We start from the raw sequence: 16,423 nt of genomic DNA on the forward strand, positions 1-16,423 counted from the left end.
TCTTTTTTTGCCCCAGTTGTAGTTTTTGCCCCATAATATAAATGTTTTCAGGCAACTGCATATCAGCCATTTTTATGATTCTCGCTCTGTTATCTGATCCCCGATCTACTAAACACCCCGACTCCTTATCATACTGCCTAGAATGGCTCAGTCTTAATCACCGAAATACATTGTAAGCGTCCGCTCTGAACTATCATCTGACTGTTTTTCTGGAGTTTTTTTTCCTGATTTCATGTGTTTTTAGCTCGCTGTCTGCCCCCATAACGTAACTAACAGATCCCAGGCGGCGCAGCGAACCCCGAAAGGCGAGAGGATTCAGGACTAACAGCCGCTGGAAATGAGACATGCGGCATTAGTCTCTGAAGGGTTAATGTAATACAGCGAATGACCCACAGCACAGAGTATACTGTCAGCAGCATGATACCTGCTACCTCTACTTGCTTTCCCTGGATGCCGGGGTAATATGTCGGGGTAATACGCTCCCTTGACTCCATCTCCTGATGAACCTCACGCTTCTCTATTACCCCTGCCAGCACCCCCCCCCAGCGGCTCCTCACACCTGGATATGATGTCATAAAGGTGAGGAGCGCCTTTTAGTGACGTCTCTGGAGGCTGCGCAGCGCCGGCACAACCTTATAAGTAAGCAAATATGCGGAGTGCTGGGGTATGACATCATATGATGGAGCCCGTGCCAATTCACGTGAGAAGGAGACGGCATGGACCTCCAGGCTACAGCTGGGTCAGTCCCGAAGCACATTGTCTGGCCCAATGAGGGCCGATGCTGGCCCAGCTGGCCTAGATACACCGCAACATAAGACTGGGTGGGGAAAACTTGCACGCGGGTAACTTATAAGCGCTACCTGTTACCCCCCTGCTTGCCCGTCGTACAGCGCTGTGGAATATGATGCCGCTATTAGTAACAATAAATGATTCTTTATCTTTTGCTTTGGGCGACGTCCTCCGGAAGTTGGAACGAATGGGTTCTGTAGCAATGTCCGGCCCGACATACAGCATATAGCATATATAATAATACGGCGGAGGTTATCGCACACCCTTGGTGGGTTGTTCCAGGCGGGAACGGGTTAAGTTTTTTTGCTAATATGATCCCCGAGGCCATCTGGCCCGATGTTTATTCTTCACATTCCAGCCGTGGGGTGGGGCGAGCAGATTAGTCCTCGAGAAGCATGAAACATTTATTTCCCTGCAATCCGAGGAGCTGCTAACCTTGAGTGGGGAAAGGGGAACGGCGATAAGGAGCGGCCCAAAGGCGGATGTGACCGGGGGGCCATAAACCCCCCCATTGTAACCGCGCCACATTCAGCCTGCGCAGCTCCTAAACTTAACGAGGGAATCTGGGCCAAGCGTGCTGATTGTCATAACGTTACACGATTACCCGTTACACGAACCCCCCCCCCGTAATCAGTCATTAGCCCCCCTCCCCCGGTAATCCGCCGTTAGCCCCCCTCCCCCGGTAATGCCAATAAACTAAATCCCAAAAATGTAAGCGCGGGTCCCCCTTCCGCCAGGAACATATTTTGATATTTGGATTGAAGATTGTGAGGAAAGTGCATACGCCGAGCGCCGTCGGCGGGTTAACAGGTGTGTGTCACGGTTCTATACACGCATGTGATGATGTTTGCAGATCAAAATGTTTGTATTAGAAACTCGGTTTATGTGTGGTACCATGCGACTTCCTGTTCTCAGGATCTGCGGGATTATTCCTCCCCGTTTAGCTATCTCCTCTATTGTTAATTGTCGTTGATTGGTTCAGGCTGCCGTTGGTGTGTCGTCTTCTCCAAAAAGTACAAAATATATGCTTTACATAACCCAGTATAGCCAAGCTGCACATACATAGCCCCAAAAATTCACTTAGATCTAATAATTATCTTAGAACCCTGGACTGACAGCGCCCCATGCTCGTGAAGGCCGTTGGGCATATCCTGCTGTCGGCCGCTGGCGTTAAAGTGTCGGGGTCACCCTCTCCACAGTCCGGACCTGGTTGAATTATGCTGATTTGTTATTAAAACATTCCTTTAAAAAGAGTGTTCTGTATAAACAAAGCAGAAGATACGGTGACATCATGAACGGTGACATCATGAACGGTGACATCATGAACGGTGGGACTGGTGGAAATCTTAAAAAGTTGAGATTATGTGCGTGGAGCTTGGAAAATGATCCTCTAACATTGTCAAATTTTTTTTTACTAAAGATAAGTAATTAGTAAGGAAACACCCCATACGCATGTCCATCATTGCTGGGGAACAAAACCTTGGCTCTCGACAGGATGTCCGTGACATGACATCACAGAAGACGCTTAGTAATCGGTGTTTCTGTGCCCAACTGAAGCATCGAGAATATCGTAATACCACTGATAGAATGAGAAGATACTGGAGATATCATCTGGTCCCCAGAAGAGAGGACACATTATAGCCCCCTGTAGCCCCCGAGTGGCTGCCTTGCAAAGTTTATTTTTCTTTTCATGTACATTTCGGCATAAAACGAAATCACTCTACCACTGTAGCCACACCCACCCACACGGGCGGATTCTCCAAAATTCTACGCATGGGTGGTGCCTGGAACCGCCCATGAGGAACCTGCCATTTTTCTTTCCCTAATAGTTATAAGAATCTAAACAACAGCACAGGGGCGCTGAAAATGCTATATCTGCTGCAATGGCAACAAAACATTTGGACCCATGAGTAAGCTCTTCTTGTGTCACGAGGCATCTAGTAAGAAGAAGATGTCTGATTACATCAAGGCAGTGGTTGGGCATTCAATGGAACTGTCCTACTTGATATATATATATGTTATTGTTAAAAGTTTTGTATTCCGCAATAAGCGATATTATCCGTAACTTATTTTTCTGAATATTCCTTATTTTACACATTTCTGAGCATATTTTTTTTATTTTGGTTTCCTGCTTTGGGCTTCATGTTTTTTTCAATGAACTCTTTGCAATATAGGAAGTAGAAATGTCTGTTTTGGAGGATCTCACGGTCTCGGCTCGTGGCGTTATTTACACAGAATGGGTTTTTTTTCTGCAACGTTTAGGTTTTTTTTTAAGCTTACTTTGTTTATTCCGTTACCTCTGGTCTCTTTATTTCCCGGTTGTGTTGGAATCTCCAATAACAATCGAGACGCGGGAGACCATTTTATAAACCTGTTTCGGTTTTAATAATCTTTAGCCGCACAAAAGTGTCTATTAGTAATAAATGAGGATTTATGGGTCTGTGGATAGAAAGAGAAAGCCTTCCCCGGCTGACGTACAAATCAAATTGTGCTGCCCGCTTTGGGATGCGGCTTGGCTTGCGTCTGCTTTCGATTCTAATTGCAGACAAGGTGAAGGAGAAAGGCCAGCTTGCAATAATCTTGGGTTGTAATGTTGATGTCGGATCACAGAGCGAGAGTATCATCCAGGGCTGATCCCAAATTATTGCTGACCTCAAGTCCACCAACATGGCAGAAGAAACCAACGCAAACCCAACACACGTACTGAAGGGCTTGCTCATATCTTAGTTTGCCTGACCTCATGACAGCAGGGGCTAAACGACTTGGTAGTAGAGTTTATAGAAAGTCAGTAATATGATTTCTCTTTCCAAGACGTCTCAAGGACCCTGGTGAAGGAAGTCACTTTCACTGGTAGCCTCTTTCCAGAAGGTCTTAAGGACCCTGGTGAAGGACGTCACTTCCACTGGTAGCCTCTTTCCAGAAGGTCTTAAGGACCCTGGTGAAGGACCTCAATTCCACTGGTAGCCTCCTTCCAAATTGTCTCAAGGACCTTGCTAAAGGACATCAATTTCAGTGGTAGCCTCTTTCGAAAAGGTCTCAAGGACCTTGCTGAAGGATGCCAAAGTCACTGGTAGCCCTTTCCGAAAGGTCTCAAGGACTAATCTGAACTAAAATACTACATTATTTTCTGTTGAAGATATGGACTGATTACCCACAAACTATCAATGTCTTCTACCCGTTGGCCTTTCCTCCCCTTCTTTATTCCCATTTTATAAATTCCCATCTGTGAGTGAACCGGAAGCTTCCTTGGTATAGGTAACAAATTACTAAGGAGCATCGCGAAGCCGTGGAATACAGGAGCTTTCTCAGCTCGTCACATTTTTTCCCATAATTAACTCAATGCTGTCCCTAACATTAACCAGACCAGGCATGGATCTAATTAGCGGAGAAGGCAAACATTTCCCATTCATTCTCATTAACCCTCTCACCATGAGAATGTCTGGGCATTATCTTCACAAAGCAGGACATGAATGAATTCATTCCGTGTATTACTCATAGTGGATAAAGCCTCGCAACACCGGGCTTCTTTCTGTCATTTCATCACTCGGATAGTGCTAAAGATTAGAGGTTCGTCTTATCTGAAAACTGATATATATATATATATATATATATATATACTGTATTTTTTTGGTATTTTAGCCGGTTTTTTATACTTACAAAGCATTGTAAACGCACTGTATGAAAAGTGATTCTAGTGCAAAGTATGAAAAGTGTTCTTATCACCAAGCAACCAAAGGAACGTCCTCGCTATTTGGAACATTCTATTGGTTGCCCGGGTGATAAGACACATTAAAAAAAATTTATACATAAAAGATTCCCTGCCATAAACATTTAGAGTTTTGTATTAGGGTTTTTCCAACTTTGAGCCAAAAAAACGCAAGGAATTCTGGTTATCTCTGCCAGAAACACGTCATTTTTCATCGTGGTGCCCATGGTCAAGCTCGGCTTTCCAAAAATTGTGGCCTTTTTTTCAAGCTGGAAATAACTGTTTTATAGAAGACACCTTTCTGGTTGCATCTGTGTCGTACGGTACTGGCACCTCCATTTCTTGCATTAATCATGCTTTTCCCCCAAAGTTTTTATCACCTTGTGTCATTTATCGAGCTTTGGCGGTTGACGTTGACCTGGGTCACCAGTGGAGGCTCATAGATCTCCCCACAGCTCTTTGGGATGATGAGAAGAAGGCAGAGGGGCCGCTCGTATTTAAAGCCCTCATCCTATACAGTGAGGATATTAATTAGGTGGACGGCGTTTCTTCCTTTTCTCAGATTCCTCAGCTTTTTGACTCGCTTCCCAGGAGATGTTTGCAGCTACTCCCTGTAAGAACAATTCCAGATGTTTCTCTCAACGGTCATCAATCTCTTTCCAGCTCATCTCTCTCCCATTCACTCTTCCTCTTTTTGTTGTTTTTTTTTTATTCTTTTCCATATTTATCCTCCCAAAACCATAAATTATTTTTTAAACCCTACCTATTTGTTAGGCTACATCCTGACTCTCCAAGTCATGGCCCTAGCATCACAAAGTCCCTTCATTCAGTAAGAAAATCCATGCATTGTATGTACTTTCAAACGTTGGCATGTTCTTTTTGTCGTGTATGTTACATTTATGGTAAATGGGATTAGGACAGTTGATGGCATCTGCTGCTCCAGTTGCATAGCTGACATCGGGACCAGGACAGTTGGTGGTGTCTGCTCCATCCACCATAATGGTCGGATAGCTGCCATTGGGTCTAGGACAGTTGGTGGTGTCTGGTGCTTCCCTCCCAGAGTTTGAATAGTTACCATTGGGATTAGGACCACTGGTGGTGTACTACCTCCATCATGATGGTTGAATGGCTGCCATTGGGATTAGGACAGTTGGTGGCGCATGCTGCATCCTTCATGATGGTCAAATAGCTTCCATTGGGATTAGGACCGTAGGTGGTGTACTTCCTCCATCATGATGGTTGAATGGCTGCCATTGGGCAGCTGGCATTTGCTGCTTCCATCACAGTGGTTGAATAGATGCCATTGGCATTTGGGCAGTTGATGGTGTCTGCTGCCTCCACCATGTTATGGTCGGTTAACTGTGGCCAATGTTATTACATTATTGACAGTTGTTTCTGCTCGATCTGTACATTTTTAGGCAATACAGCATAATTGGCTATTAATTATTCAATAATTTTGGCTATTTTAGTGAAAGTCCATGTACTGCAATATTACGCTTCCCAGCATCTGCCGAATCTGCTGTATTTGAATATACTTGGCACATGTGGCTTCAGTGTGCTTGTGGGTGTTTATTCTACATGTAAACTTCTCTGCTAAATGTGCAGAAAATAAGTTATGGGAAGTGTATGGAAACCGACAGAATGTGACAAGGTGTAATTTATAAAAATAAAGCATTTTAACTCAAAACAGATCTTTCTTTGATTGATTACCCTTTCTTTCGTCTCAGAATATAACCCCTCGATTGTGCCCAGATACATTCGGAGACAAACCTAGGGGTAAGGCTTCACTGCCACATATTAAAAGCTTACAGAGCATCATGGGAGTTGTAGTTCACCAGCAGCTGAAGGGGCCCAATCCCAGGCTGGCTGATGGAGCTCTTCCCAAAATCAGAATTGATGGGGGGGTATATATCAGAAAGTGGAAATGAGTGGGTGGGGTTAAGTAGGAAAGTGGGTGGAGCCCCACCCAGAAAATAAAGTGTTGCCCCATGTGCTAATCAGTTGTAATCCCCCAATTTAAAGACACAAGGATTGTCTTCTACTGTTTTGTGTCATGTGATTCCATTCCCCCAAGCGCAGTAAAGAACCATAAAGAGGCTATGACTTTATTAATGGGTGTTCATGACCCAAAAGCCACCATGCGACCGCGTTCGACCCACCACTCCAAGAAGTGGCTGGAGAAAGAGGTGTCTTGGATGAGCTTTATTTGTGGATTCGCCACGAGAGGAGACCTCAGGAGATGCCCTTTCTTTGGGGCTGGATCCATGGACAGGAGGAGAACAGAAGAAGTGGCTTCCAAGTGGAGAAGAGCCAATCTTTTGACCCACCACGCATGTCCCATGGAACGAGGGCCGGGATAACGATGATTCTTGGTAACTAGTCTAGTGAGAATAGACCCAGCACGATTTATACCCTGAGAGGCACGAGGCCACATTGATCATTAAGGACCTTCTTATTTCACATATTTTCTACGTGGCACCAGAGGGGCATTTCTGGGTAATTACTGGAGATTCTGCGGTCGTTTGGGGCAAGTTTGGGGCTGGACTTTTTTTGGAGAACTCAAGATCTGCTTCCTTGTGCAAATTCTTTTTAATAGAAATCTCCCCGATCTCCACCCATTATATATAACAAATACGAATCAACCACCAAACAGACCAACCGCGCACCCCGGACCGCCTTACACAGCGCCGCACGCCGGTACAAGAAAAAATAATTTGCGTTATTCCGAGGACGGAAGGTGAACCGTTACAGACATTCCAACAATGATGGCAGCCAGCGACGCGCCAAAAATAACCGTCTCCCCAGTTAGAGGGAATTAAATAAGAGATAAAGCAATTAATCTCGCCCTATGCATTCAATGACATCACCCTGCTTGCTTATTTATTTATTATTTTTTTACAATAGTCCTGTTTATTTGGAGTACCTGTAAGGGGTTAAATCACTAAACCTTTAATGTACTGAATATAATCCGTACGCGGTTACCGGGATATAAATCCGTAGATGCTTGCTAGAAAATCACTCATTTACTTATCTGTTTGTGTTTTTATTTTTTATATAAAAATTTATTTGAAAATTAATTTTAAAAAAAATGAAGAAAAAGATTCTCGTCACTTTATAAAACAAATGTTAAAAAACAGAGTTCTTGGGGGGGGGGAATGCCCGGGGGTTCGGCGATAATTCTGTTTTGTTTCCATGCGCAGTGCGCACTCCGGATCTTTCCGATGTCTTGGCTTCCGTGCGTCTCGATTCCTAAATTCGGCAGACATTTAAGTAAAACCTGCCCTCTACAGACCGGCGCGGGGTATTTCCGGCTCAGTCAAGACCCCGTTACCAGGCTAACGTCTTCCATCTGCACGGCGATGACTTCATCGGGACCCTGCTTTCCTAAGAAATCCCAATTTTTGAGACATATCTGTAAAATATGGAAAATGACAGCACAGATTTTGGGTCTGTTTCAAGTGAATTTTCCAGATAATTGGACTTCATGGCACTCAATGGGTTAAAGCAAACCTTGTTGGCCCTCGTGCCGGAAGAGAAAAGTCGCCGGCCGTCACTCCCGCCGGAGTTGTAGAAGCCCAAACCTTGGCCTTTGGCCTTGTTGTTTTCTTCCTATTCTTTAGAGGGTTAAACGCCCCAATAAGTAATAATAAGGATAATTAACCCCTGGGATGGGTAACATATGGATGTGACGGGACTTGTTTGGTGCGGCTCGTGACAATGTGTTACTCTGCACATACATGTCGGCTCCGTGTATGTCATCGTGCATGCATGTCATTTATTGAATGTTGAGTTAGACCGGCATTTAACCCTTTATGCAGAACCCGCACATCACCATGCGCGTGCGGAAGGGCACTGTTTAAGCTGGCTGGCAGAGACAGCAGGGCACACGGCTCTTTGGGAACCTCGAAGCAGAGCAATACAGAGCCTTACCCCCCTGACAAGGGCGGCACTGAGTCCTACCCCAATTTTTATTTTTATTAAAGCCCCGAGGTCAGGGCTTCCCTGTGAAGAAAAGTGCCAAGTGCCGCAAGACCGCAGCGGACCCCCGGGTCAGAGGATTACCCCAATTTATTTATTTTGGAAGCCCAAGGTGTCGTGGTTCTCGTGAGGAGCTCTGTGTGCGAGGTCGGATCCTTCGTACGTTCTTCGCCTGGCGCTCCCCGGAGGGATAATCCAAGACTTCCTTCCCACCTCGGCCAGAAGGCCTGCAGGAGGGCCGGATCTTCTTGGTCTGAAGAGAAGGACCACTGTAACGAAAAGGTAGGGAGTCAAAAGGCATCCACTACCTCTCCCAACAGAGAACTGGAATCAGCATCACCGCGGTGCGGAGCCCAAAACATCAACCACGATCCGCGTCCAAAGAAATTAGCGCCAGCGCTCTCGCCGTGTTCAGGTAAAACCGTGAAATCAGAAATAATTAACTGTTACACCTGTACTAAAAATAGCGCAAATCGTGAGTAATAAATAAGCGTCCTGCCGTATCCCTGCAGCCGGTTCCAAAGATTTTTTTTTCGTACACGAAAGCCCATAAGGGTCAAGGAGTGGTAGCAGCCATTAATGCTTTTCACACGCACACACTCCACAACAACAGTGCAAGATTGGGAATAAGACACCTCAACCCAAATACAAAGGATCAGGTTATTCTGCCACTGGAATATCACCCTCAACCTTGACCAAAATTTTTTTTTTTTTTTTTTTCGAAGCCCGAGGTGTCGTGCTTCTCTTGGGTGTGCTCCGTGAATCTTGTGAAAGACGCAGCGAAGCTCAGGTCCGTCGATAAACTGTCGCTCGGCAATCCCCCATGGAATATGCCAGAGCTTTTCCTCCCCACCCCGGCCAAAAGGCCTGCAGGAGGGCCGGATCTTCGTGGTTCCCTCCGAAAAGGAGAACCTCTATAGGGAAAAAGGTGGGTAGCCAAAAGACTTCTCCCACCTCTCCCAACAGGCGACTGGAAACCAGTCCTCACTGCGATACAGTGGTCCAAAACGTCAAAACTGAAAATCGTGTCCAAAGAAAAAACATTTTGCAGGCCGTGATCGAAAAAAACTGTGATCCATCCTAATTAATAGGCACAAGTGCACCAACGGAAAGTGCAAATAGTGATAATAAATAAGTGTCCAGCCATTTTCCGTGAGGCCGAAAAATAAAAAATTATTCACACACATGCCCGTATGGGTCTTGGAGTGAAGAGTGCTTCATCTGTAGCATTTGGCCTTCAGTGCTCCTCGTGCTCACACATTTCACAACTGTAGTGCAAGGTTGTGAATGTGACTCCAGAATGTCTCTGGGGCTCAAGTGGACACCTCGGGCTCCATGCTACCTCGGCCCCAAGACCAGAGGATCAAGTTTTTCCTCCCTTCCCTTAGGGTACTACACTTGATCTTAGCCAAAAGGCCGAGAAGCGACCAAATTTTTTTTTTTTTTTTTTTTGAAGCCCGAGGTGGTGCTCCTTTAGGTGCTGCATTCTGTGCTCCGAAGAGGCAGCAGAAGCCATATACGAAACTGGGTCCCCACAAGGGGAACCCAGACAAATTCCTCCCCCCCCCCATGGGAGGGTCGGATCTTAGGACTCTCCCCGAAGGGTGAGACCCCATTGCCGTGGGGCACTCCCATCGGGAAGTAGCCCCCTTGGCTTCACCACCAAAAGGTAGTGTCCGAAAACAAAAGTGCCAAATCGAAAAACCAAAACGTGAACGTGGCCTCGCTTAAAGGTTTGGTGACCGTGAAAATCCAATCAAAATTAATAGGCACACGTGCTTAAACACATTGTGATAAATAAATAATATAAATAATTTAGGGGCGGGCCATAACTGACCCAGCCAGGTTCAAAAATAAATTCCACTCCATGCCCTGATGGTGCGATGGAGGGAGTGTGAAGATCCGCCGGTGCAAAAAATGTGCATTTACCGTGTGCAGCGGCGTGCAAGTCTGCACACGGTAACTCCGACTTGCGTCAGGGCAATTTAAGCACCTCGGGCTCCATGCTTTCCCGAACCCTAAGGCCAGAGGATCAGCATAGTCCCCCCCCGGTCCGAAGGGAACTACACTTGATCTCAGCCAAAAGGCTGAGAAGCGACCAAATTTTTTTTTTTTTTTTTTTGAAGCCCGAGGTGCGTGCTCCTAAGAGGCAGCGGAAGCCATATACGAAACTGGGTCCCCACAAGGGGAACCCAGACAAATTCCTCCCCCCCCCCATGGGAGGGTCGGATCTTAGGACTCTCCCCGAATGGTGAGACCCCATTGCCGTGGGGCACTCCCATCGGGAAGTAGCCCCCTTGGCTTCACCACCAAAAGGTAGTGTCCGAAAACAAAAGTGCCAAATCGAAAAACCGAATCGTGAACGTGGCCTCGCTAAAAGGTTTGGTGACCGTGTAATCCAAATCAAAATTAATAGGCACACGTGCTTAAACACATTGTGATAAATAAATAATACAAATAATTTAGGGGCGGGCCATAACTGACCCAGCCAGGTTCAAAAATAAATTCCACTCCATGCCCTGATGGTGCGATGGAGGGAGTGTGAAGATCCGCCGGTGCAAAAAATGTGCATTTACCGTGTGCAGCGGCGTGCAAGTCTGCACACGGTAACTCCGACTTGCGTCAGGGCAATTTAAGCACCTCGGGCTTCGTGCTTTCCCGAACCCTAAGGCCAGAGGATCAGCATAGTCCCCCCCCTGTCCGAAGGGAACTACACTTGATCCCAGCCAAAAGGCCGAGAAGCAACCAAATTCCACAGTGGACACTGAGCCCAAGGTTTAACCAGCAACAAGCCAAACTCATGATGTACACAATCACCACCAGCCTCCAAGAGCCTTTCAATAGGCTGTGGTGAGTTACGACCAGCATGCATCACACCATATGTAAAACGCAATATGCAGATCATATGCAAATTAGTTATAACAGAAAACCACACCAATTTACACAATCCTGCCATCAGACCCAATAATATTGGTTAGCGAGGAGGAAGGAGAGAAACCAGGATCTAGAGAGCTTTGGTTGGTTTGCTGTTGCCACTCTGATCAGATACAGGGTGACTTTAACATAAATCCAAGCAAAGGAACCGGTTATTGCGCTGTGATTAGTGTCCGCTGTCGCCTGCTGGAAGTGTGTGATGAAATCGAGGGGTCCACCATCTATAATGGAAAATACAGCCTCCAGAGGCTCCTGTGACAGCGGATATTAAAAGGTTTCTCCCTGAAAGGATATATTAGTACCCGTACATCACAGCAGCCTCTCACCTGCCCAGCGCGCTCACAGGGAACGCGACAGCATAGGATGTGTACATCATGCATCAACATAGTCATTCCTTACGGAGGAAAAACGTGATTATCGCATGTCTAGCTGCTCCGTGCCGGTGAAACGCGTTTACGGCTGATTTACCGCTAGACTCTCTCAGGAGATTCAGAGCGCTCTACAATACATCGCCTTTAACATCTGTAATGTTATTTTTGTAGAATGTTGTCGCCTGTTTGCATTCGGTTCTGTGCTTTTGTTGATGATGTACGCAGGGGTGTACCTAGAGTATTTGGCACCCCCACCCTCACTCACGCTCTCTGACACTCTCTCTCAATGTCTCTGCTAATTCTCTTGCTTCTTCTGTCTTCTTTCTTCATCCGCTTCTCCCTGGTATCATCCCCCCTGACCAGGCCTTCCGGAGCGCTTCCTCAAAAGGGCAGAGCTTCCGTGCACACACACTCCCTTGATTAGAGGAAGAGAGTATAGGCTGTCCACGTGGTACGCGCTGTGGCTCTTCACTTTTGTAAAAGTACTCCGGGAGGCCTGGTCAGCGGAGATAACACCGCGGAGAAGCAGACGAAGAAAGGAGAAAAGCAAAGCTGCGGGGAAGGAGGTAGGAAGATGGAATCGGTCTGCGGAGAAAGTAGGGAAACAATGAGAGAGAGAGGGAATTTCCTGGAAGACTTGGGACCTCTGGGTGTCAGTGTGGTGTCCCCTTTATGAGTGGGGCCTGGGACGGACCCCCCAAGTACACTGCTGGATGTATGCAATGTTCACCATTATTATATCTCATCGATAAATCTCTCTTTACTTTGTCATGCGGGGTCATAACAAAAAAAAAAGGGGTAGGACAAGAGCCAACGATTCCAAGGTTCCAAAAAATAGTCACAAGATGTAAATGATACAAAAATAGAACAAATCAGAACACGGAGGAAATGTCACACCATTGTTGGGAGAGAAGTGGGTGGGGGGGGTGGGGAACTGGTGTCTTCCTTTTCCCTGTTAGCTGGGGGGGCCTGGTCGACTAGCGAGCTGCTGGGAATATGAAGCCACTGGCCGCATGCTCCAGCCCCCAAACTGCCACTTGGGCAGCAGATGGGGTGAGTATGCAGTGATGTCAGCCAACGACCCAGGGGCATTTGCCTGGTGCGCGAGTGTGGAACCTGCTCTCGGTGTACGGATCTCTTCAATGTTCAAGGCGTTGGAAACATTGCTCTTTAATGAGCGCTCATAGTCCGTATCAGCACGAGCACATTTTATTTTCCTGGCCTATCATTTTGCGGCAGAAAAACTTTTTCTTGTGACTTGATCGTTCTCATAAACTTTCTATTTTTAGTATCTCAGAGTCCCGCGATTAGAGCCGTCACCAAAATCTTAGTTGTTTGGGCCTCAAACACTACAGAAGGGATAACCCTTTCTCCAAACACTACTCATTGTGTACAGAAACAAATGATAAATCCGCGTCATCATGATGGGAACCGTGACTCTTCTCGTGGTTGTTGAGTGGACGACGCCATCAACGAGGAGCAGAAGTTCTTTTCTGATATGCAGTCCCCTCTCGGGCTTGGGTTCCGAGTAGAATTACTCCTCAGAAAATAGACATTTCTGTGGTTTCTTGCTATTTTTTCCCCGTGTTTTCTCCCATGGCTTATGCTAAATGTGAACAGGAGGCCGGGCAGCGAAGAGCTGGCTTCCCATTTCACTTTCGGCACGGCGCGGGGTAATTTGATGCTAAGCATCCAGCTAACAATCCATGATTAGTTCCAGCTGAGCGCTCCACATCCAGAGGAATAACCTTTCCCTGTTTCCCATGGGAATCCTCATCAGTATAGCCTTCACTGAACTTCTCCTTTGGTATATTTAACTTCATGTTTCCATAGTGTCAAGGCTGGTAAACTGCCGGGATTAGCCCAAACAGCTGTTAACTCTTAGCGAGCTCCAATTCGGAGCCTCGGTGAGATCTTCGGTGATAAGGTCACATAAGGAAAAGCCGTAGATGAAGGCGAGGAACCGGGATTTCATTGGGGACGAGACTCTTCCGGTAATCTCCTTCCCATCGTGTTTGGTTAATTTGGGGAGGACTCGTAGCCACAGATACGTATATGCCCACTTATCCACCCCATTAACGGGAAAGGCTCCTCATTTTAGGTTCTACATGATATTTTATTTGTTTATCCGGTTGACTGCTTTTTGTAATGGGAAAGTCGCTGTAATGAGTAAAAGGCCTACAAATATTTGGGGGCTTCAGTGCGGCTAACGTGTTGGCTAACATGGTGACCTCCTAATAAACCAGTGACCTGGCGAAGAATGAATATATATATATTTTATTATATATACGTTTATATTTTTTTAGATGTCCGCAGAGATTGGTCAATGGGTTTGTTATTGTTTATTTGCTATCGAGAGAGAAAAGAGTGGCACAAGGGAGGAGAGGTGGGCACGTAGATTTGGAAGAGGGACTCAACAGGAGACTTGGGAGTTATGCTTCACATTAAGACCAGAGGTTGCTTTTTATAGACATGTTACAGGGGTTCCTTTCCATAGATCAAGGGGGTTTGGTCTTCAATATCCAGAACGGAGCCCTTTAAGTTATTGACTTGGACCAATGGGATCCTTGTACCGTTCCATGGTATAGTTGGGTATCTCACAACCATGTTCACATTGGGTAGTCCTGCTGGGACTATTTGGTGGCCCCATCACCCCACAGCACCCTCGAGTCATAGCATACTGACAACTTCACCCCAAATCTGTCTGGACCCAGTCATTTCTGCAACTCTGGTAGTTTCTTGTACACCATTGGTTCGGTCAAAAATACTAAATATATTATATGCGTTATCCCCAGAAGCACACACATGTTCCTTCCTTCCACCTTCTGTACTTCCTTCCTCTTCCTTCTGTACTTCTTTCCTTCCTCTTCCTTCTGTACTCGCTTCCTTCTCTCCTTTTTTCCTTTACCATCTTCCCTCATTCCATTTTTTTTCCTTTGTCTACCTTCCTTCCTTCTTGTTTCCATTTTTTTCTTTCATTCCTTTTTTCTTTTCTTCCTTTCTCTTCCATTCCTTTCTTTTTCCCCTCCCTCATCTTCCTTTTTTCTGTTTTCTTTTCTGTTCTTTCTTTCCACAGAAGGACCAAAAATCCTAAAGTGAAAAATAATCATAAACCAGCTCGGTTGTGTCTCGCGTGTCTTTACAAGCAGAGTCGAGCCAGACATCTCCTTCTTTCCCTTTCGTTCCACCTTCACTTTTCTTTCACCTCTCCCTCCTTCCACCACGTCTTCCTACCATAACATCATTCTTATTTCGACAAGACGCGGACTCCTAGCTCAGAGGGTCCAATTAAAGTGACGTTTGTACGATCTGGCTGTGTGTTTATCTCGCTACCTTCGGCGTTAGGTAGTTTAGTAACTGGGATTCTCGGCACTCGTATAAGTGTTTTGCGCCGTCTGCTTTCTAACCCTCCATTTTCTTTGTCTAATACTCTCCCTGGTGGGGTTCTCTGCCATCGGCAATTAGGGGGATCGGTTTAGCTGTCAGTCAGCGGCCCTCCAGATTAGCTTTTCATGGTATAATTAGTAGGTTGCCAGGCAGCCTGGCCAAAGTGCTTTGTGGATAAGTGGCCCAGTGGTATTAATTATGGAAGGTCAATGGGAAGGCATACGCAAGAAAAAAAAAAACACAATGAAAAATACAGGAGACGAGGGGCAACAAGGCTGGAGAAGTAATGAATTTAACAGAAATAACCACATTTTGACAATTAATTATCCATTCAAAGTTTGTATCCGCAGTTCAGTAAAAATTCCAATTTTTCAGATTTACCACCGATGCCCATTGCTCAGATTTAAATTGAAAAAATAAAAAGCGAAAATAAGTAATATTTTGTGGGATTTGCAGAACATAAAGATGAACATAAAGCTTAAATCCATCTGCTGGAATCCGGGATGAAAATGTACGTTACAATAAAGTTACACCAAACTACCGGGAAAAAGACCAAGAGATCAGCGCCGGGACGGCCCTCACTCTGTGGGGTTTTTTCTGTATGTTTTATTTTTAATTGTTAATATTAATAACAATAATAACAATAATATTAATAACAATAATAATAATAACAATCAGAAGAAAACTGTCTAGCTGAAGCTGGTAGGATATTTTTCCCATTTTGAGAGATTTTGATGAATATCAAGACAATTATTTTTCACCATTTGTGGCAGCTGAGGAGTTCCAGAAGCAGCAATAATGTAATGTTTTTATGTCCCGGGGGTAGACCTGGGAGTGGAGGCAGTCTGTGGCACAGCCAGCATTATCTGAACCAACTTCCTGTTTTTTGCCCTCCTCCTGCCCCACCCTTACTGCGGCTGCCTTAACCAATCAGCAACAATCAGCAAGTTCACAATGGGGGAGAGATGACGTTATTGAAGCGTAGGATTATTTTATGGGTTAATTTAATGCATATAAATGTAGAATGCAGCATTTGGGTAATAGTGAGGAATCCGTTTAATGATTACTGGCTCTGCTGGATAGAATACAAACGTTTTGATTTATGAGTTGAATGAATGCAGGCGAGAGACGCGGGAGCGAAACGCGCTTCCACTTTTTGGTTCTTCCAGGACTGTAAATATATGGCAGGAAAATCATCGCTAGAACCAAATTTATCACAGAAATGGAAGTGTTTATAGTTTTCCCTCTGGTCTGAAAG

At 45.5% G+C, this 16,423-nt stretch overlaps 1 pseudogene; it reads right to left on the reverse strand.

The window, feature by feature from the left end:
- Positions 1-9,721: 9,721 nt before the first annotated feature.
- On the reverse strand, positions 9,722-9,901 carry LOC149281015 (U2 spliceosomal RNA; annotated as a pseudogene).
- Positions 9,902-16,423: the final 6,522 nt, after the last annotated feature.

The sequence above is a fragment of the Sceloporus occidentalis genome, unplaced genomic scaffold, assembly GCF_023333645.1.
Source record: "Sceloporus occidentalis isolate IW3139 unplaced genomic scaffold, rSceOcc1.0.p SCAF_140, whole genome shotgun sequence".
Lineage (NCBI taxonomy): Eukaryota > Metazoa > Chordata > Lepidosauria > Squamata > Phrynosomatidae > Sceloporus > Sceloporus occidentalis.